Below are 6,617 nucleotides of genomic sequence, written 5' to 3'. Positions count from 1 at the left end.
TCATAGGAGGGAGAGGTTGGGACCCAGACGCTAGGGATGAGAGAGCGCACCCATCACCATTTTAGTTTAGTGATAAAATACACATTTATGACTCTTCCCTTGGATTCCCTAAGTGAAAAGAAAGATTTTATATATATTTAAAAGCTTCAATGTGATTTTCAGCTGCTGCTGCATGTGCTATATAGGATGCCAGTGCAAGGCCTAGAGCTGAATTGCAGACTGTTGTAAGAACATTGGTATTTGGCTACTGTAATTATGCGTAGCAGTTAAAATGTAGGCAGTATTTTGTGGACCCCATAATACGCTGAACGACTTTCTATAAAATTAATCATGAAAGAAGCTGTAAATCATTAAAATCTAGAAAATTAATGGAAAAGCAACATAATAAGAAATAGGGGAAAACAGTTTTGAAATGCTGTAGCCCAAGACTCTCTCCCATGTCCATAATAACTAGAGCAGCTCCACTGCAGGGATAGGAAAGAAGAATCTCTCCCTTTGGCTTCCTTCAAAGCAAGCAAAAGCACTGGCCAGCTTGACTGTTAACTGTGTGGAGAAGCAAGACGTTGTGCTTCCTTTCAGGGAGGAAATGAAAGAAAAATATCAGCTGCAATTCTGCAGTTCTGTTTTAATTCCTCTCATCTGGTTGATATCGATGTACCTACCTCTTCCTGTGCATACAAAATCTAAAAATACCTCATACCAATGGAAGTATGGGTATGTGTCCACACCAAGACTTCTGTGGCCCACGGCTTCCGTTTAACAAGCCGAGTAACCTCTTCACCATGTTCCCATTTAGTGAATTTAAAAACCATGCTATATTTAGCCCTGGAATTAGCAGATGCCTGGTTACATCAGAGATTTAATTTGTGGGAGTCAAAATGTGCTAATAAATAATAGACATCCATTCTCCATGGCTGAAGGTAACAGGGTTTGTATTTACAGAGCATCCTTATGTAGCCTAAACAGCTTGCCTGAGTAGAGAGGAGATGATCCGCCAGCGACTGCCTGTCCTCCTGACAGAGTGCCAGGACCAACTGTGAATCGCGGAGTGGAAAACGTAACAGGAGACACGGGGAGGATGTCATGTACCGCAGACAGGGCACAGGGTTTTTAGTGGTTAAGATGACAACAAACGCGTACCTCTGTCATCAATCCCTAGTAGAATGCCATATCCATGGAGAAATTTAGAGAAACCAAAAAGGTCCTCAAAAACAACTGAGGTTTTGTTTTTGAATAATGATAATGTACTGAGGAAAGCCATTATCCTATTTATGGTTTGTTGTTCAGACTCCCAGCCAACAGCGCACCATACTCTGTGAATATATACATTCTAATGATATGACAGGGAAGGACACAGATGTTCCGGCTTCGTCATACAGTCCTGCATGGTCTGGCTTAACCAGGATGTAATCACCAAGCATAAGAAGTATTTGCAACTTTTAACGACTGCCAGGCCAGCATCTACTAACTGCCTGCTCTAACGTGATTGCACATGACAAGAGAGAGGGAGGAATAAGAAGGAAGAGATGGAGGGAAGGGTTTGGGGGACCAGTCCAAGTAACAGAAAAACTGAATTCAAAACAATTCAAGTTGAAACCACGTAGCAATTTTGTTCCATTATGTTAAAGCAGAACTGTGACTAATTTGATTGACTAAAGGATGAAAGCAGAGTCTGATCTCAGATATTGTCAAAGACAATCCGCTGTTCTTCTCTAGGGATGGCCAGTCAATAGGAAACCTTAAATATCAGGATTATGTATCACTTTGCCTCTTCCCAACAGAACTGCTGAGGTGCAGATGGGTTTCTGAATCACCATTCTCTTCTTCCTTAGCTTGTGTGCTTTCACAGCCAAAGTTTTCCAAGGTTTTAAAAATTTGAGCATTTTAAATATAGGCGCCTTGCTCCTCATGTCCACCTAAAACGTAATATCTTGAACAATGCTTTTAAAGGTGATAACTATTTGCAGTTCCCCTTGACTTTGCAGATTCCTTTAAATTCGTGGTCTCTAGTCAGTCCTCCAAATATTGGAGGCACTGAAAATTAGAGGCCACTGTTGTCAGTTGAGTTTTTCATAATAGCAGGACTACACAACATGATAAATTAGACACATACTCACAAGAGTTTGATTAGAAGACAACAGGTGAACCGTTTATACAGCACAAGTAGGGATTTGCTTGTCTTTGTGGCTGGATTTCCAAAGAGAATTGAGTTTTGCAACATTTCAATGTTAGATTCCCACCTCTTCTGTACAATATTGTGTCTTAAAAGAAGGAAATCCAGGTGCCTGAACTGGGATCTGAGGTCCAGATGGGCCTTTGTCCTCACTGCACAAATCTAAGCCCCCTTTATAGCAGGTTTGTCCTGGAGACAGCCTCTGAGGCATGTCCAAAACAGCATTGGAGAGAAAGCCAGCTCTTCAGCACTGTGGTTGATTGGGGCTCAGTGCTTAAGCTCACTTCCCAGCTCTTTTTTTATTTGGCAATGCGGACGTACCCTTAGAATCCTTCCACTATCTGTGGAAATGGACAATTACATCCAGAAGCAAATTCAAACTTTGGGAAATTGTGGGGTTGGACTAGATGACCTTTAAAGGTCCCTTCCAACCCAAACTATTCTATGACTCTATTTTATGAAAGTTGCCTTATCTCCTCTCCCTCCATTGATTATAGTCAGAGCTGAAGCAATCTAGTCCTTTACAAAATCTAATCATTTACAAAAGAAAGGAACAAACTGAGATTCCTATGGCATTTTAAAAATCTTTTTTTTCCACAAATATTTTAAGAGCCACCACATATTTATGAAGATGTTAAAAAGGCAAAAATATTTCAAGCACTTCAGAATATATTAGCTTATCTGAAATTTCAAACAGAAATACATTATTTTTTCATTATTATCTAGCTCTAAGTGTTTCTAATCAGAAAAAGAAACACTTTGTATGACTTTGGTGACCAAACTCATATTGAGAATAGGCAAAATGAACAGTTTTTTTAACAATCTATAAGTAGAAATGTCTTCATGCAAACAGCTTCAATAGTACTTATGAACACAGCTAATCAAAAAGAGGAATTTCTGTCTAGTGAGAAAACTGGATATGTCCAAATCTCTTCACACTTCCAAATAGGGGAAGAAGCATGAAAACTGTTTTAGGGAAGTTGCAACTCAGGCAACCATCAGGCTATCAGGTCAGATTGTACCTCCATGCTATGTGACAGCCACAGATATCTACGATGCATCTCATAGAGAAGACAAATAGTAGTATGTCATGAGCCTTGAATGGCAACTGGAAAGCTCTGCCATTTGAAAACAATGGGGCTTTAGGACTCAAAAAAGAATCTCTCCAGCATTTCAGAGGACGTGGATTAACATTAATACTAAATTAATAATATTTTTTTTCATTTTGGTTCTATCAAGCAACTTGCCAAGCATCCTGGGTCCTCCCAACTTGAGGCAACAAGTGTTACGTGTTGATGGAAACATTTCAGAAATAAAAAAAAAGAAACCATTTTCCTGTGGTAAATTTTGATTTTTATGAGAACCACACTTTCCATTTTTAAGACAGAATTTCCAAGCAACTCTTAACTATGGCTAACAAACATGTCCATAATCATCAGGAATCATTGGTTAGCAAATGGAAAGAAATCTCAGGTTCAAAACAATGTGGGTTTGCAACCTTTTGCGGTTTCATCATAGGTGTCACAATAACTAACTAGCTTTTTTTCCCCCCTAACATCCAACAGCATGAATTCATTGACTGTCTCAAAATCTTACAAAGAAAACACAAATTTGAGCCCTGAATGCTCAACCACCAGCGAGCAAATAAAAACAACACAAAACACATTTTTTTGTATGTCTCTCAGTTTTGACTGGTTGGGGTCCTGACTCATGAGTGTCGAAAGTCTGGGGTTGCCAAAACTGCGTTTGTTTGTCACTAATAATCACTCATCCCGAGGAACATGTGGTTTACTGTCTTATGCCAGGCCTCCGATGCTAGGGGCTGAGGTTCCTTGGTGAGACAACCTCTCCCAGCTCCAAGACGTGTTCTTCCGCATTATCGGAATACTTTATTTTTTTTTTAAGCATTAAATGTAAAATAAATAGGTCTTTCCCTTGACAGACATTATGATTTTTATTTTTTTTCAGATTAACTTTGTTAGCCACAGAAGTTTTGCAATATTTCAAGACCAGTGATAACTGAGCAGGATGGAAAAGAACACAAGTACATCCAGTCCACTGTTTGTTTGGTTTGAATTGCTTTCTCTGCTATGGCTAGAGACTTCTGGAATTGTCCTCTTGGTGGAAATAAAGTTAAGTAGTTGGGCTTTTCTATGAAAATACTTAGCTGAGTCATAAGGGTTGGGAAAAAAGTAATGCAGGATGAGTTGACAGTTGTAATGAGTCGTCTGGTAACCAAAGATACATTCTTCAGAAGTGCCCAGATGAGTTGCATTTTCTAACGTGATTTCATTCTCTACCCTCTCCCTACTAGAACAGTCCCAAGGCTAGTCACTTGGTTTTCTATATTGCCTCTTGCAGGCGAATTCAGGCTGTCTATAAATACCACCTGCCCCAGAGAAGGCAACACAGAGTCCTTCAGTGGCAGCCATTCTAGGAAGAAGCTCCCACAACAGAAGACTCCAGTCCATTTTCTGCTTGACAATATCTCTGCACTAACAAGCAAGTCCACTTCAAGCACTGACCACAATTGGTGTCCATTCCCTCCTCCCAATTTCTTCCAGGAATATGGTCATCTCAGAACTGGCTTAAAAAATAGTCCTACAAGCAGGTCATATAGACAGAAATTTAGTACAAATATCTTAAGGGACTGAGCAGTTGAGCCAGAAGGCCAGATGCCCAGAGCAGGATTCATCTCTACTAACATCAGACAACTACTATATAATCATCCTGATATAAGAAAGAAAATTTCTACAGTGAATTTTGATGAAAATTTTCTATAGTCATTCACTAGAACAACCTCCACAGGGATGTGCTAGAGTTCCCATCACTGGAGCTTTTCAAGATGCAGCTGGACAGGGTGCTAGACAACCTCATCTAGGCTCACTTTCCCACAAAAAGTTGGACCAGATGATCTTTCAAGGTCCCTTCCAACCTGGGCTATTCTATGATTCTGTGATACGTAACAACACATTAGCTAGTAACTCAGACTCCTTTATGGTTAAAAGAGAGTCCAATTCATTTGGTCTGTTTTCAAGTGTCTACACGAAAATGAGACTAATCATGCCCTAGAATGAGACTTTTCTGTTTGGTTTTGGGAACTTATGGCAACTGATTCCAACATATGCTGCAGTCCTCCAGAAAGGTGGATCACTGCTTATGTGCCTACATCTCTCACAAACAACATTGCAGCTCTGATAGGACTTTACCTTTGAAATAGGAGTCTTTTATCATTTTGCAGGTTTTATGTCAGGGTCTCAGCTATACCCCAAATCTCTGCTGCAATTCCAAACTGGAGAGGGAAGGGCTCTAAAACACTACTAAATTCACTAGGGAAGCCAGATCTAGTCTGCTCAAGCGATGCCTAAAGGACTTGGACTCACAGAGATCCTTTCAGAAGACAACTGAGATGCCTCCTGCTTTTCACATACTTGCTTCTTGGTAGGAATATTGTGCCCAGAAAGGATATACCTGCTGCGAGGCCTGTCTCATCTGAGGGGAGTTTAAACCTCCAAGGTCTTGCGCTCCAAGAGGTGGTCCTCACTGCTAGACTCCATAACCAGATTCAACTTTACAGGCTTAACCAAGCCTCATCTACTTGCTGCAAAATACCCTATGGATATCATGGAATGAGCAATAGAAAGAAGAAGAGCAATCTGACCATAACTCCATAAACGGGCATCTTCTCTAAAGACATGGAATGTCTTGGCCTCTCCTCTAGGCCTGCTTATGCAATTTTAGACTTTCCATTTAAACTGCTTTGGAGAAAATGCATAAACAGCTGTAACAGGGCTGCCAAAAGGCGGTCTCTGGACCACTTCCGAACATAAGACTTAAATGCTTTGGAAAATGTCTTTCCCTGTCCCACTTAGCAAAAAGACCTTGGCCTGACTATTCATCTGGCTGGAGCTTTACTGTTGTCAGCCATACCGAAATGAATGAAGAGGAGACGTTACAAGAAAATAAAAATATCCATCAGCAGAACAGGTGATTCAGTCTCTCAGCCCTTCAGAAGTTCACTGCAGAAGTTTATAGTGAGGATGCCTGTCTGAACTGGGCTCAGAGTGGATCCTCAGCCTGTCTATCAATGGTCCCAAGCTGCCTTCCTACCCGAGGACAGAGGTAGTCAGCAGCATGCCTTGGGCTGGGATATGTCTATTTTCCTCTAATGGGCTGGTAATGCCATCTTCATCATGAAGCAGTTACTATATTGTCAAATACTGATATTTATACACAGGCTAAGGACATTATCCTGCACGTTTCTGGAAAGTAAAAGTGATGTTAGCCTCTAGCAGAAGAAACAGATTCTGCCTACATAAACACCCTCTTTTTAAATTCTGCTAGTAATTTTTCAGTCTCATAAAATAAAACGGATGACATCTCTGTATGTTTATTTCTGAACCTTAAAAAAGCCAATAACCCAGTAAGGAGTCCTAGCTATTTA

This window comes from Phaethon aethereus (assembly GCF_964289735.1).
Source record: "Phaethon aethereus genome assembly, chromosome: 1".
In the NCBI taxonomy this organism is placed as follows: Eukaryota; Metazoa; Chordata; class Aves; order Phaethontiformes; family Phaethontidae; genus Phaethon; species Phaethon aethereus.
Note: the sequence above shows the minus strand (reverse complement) of the source record.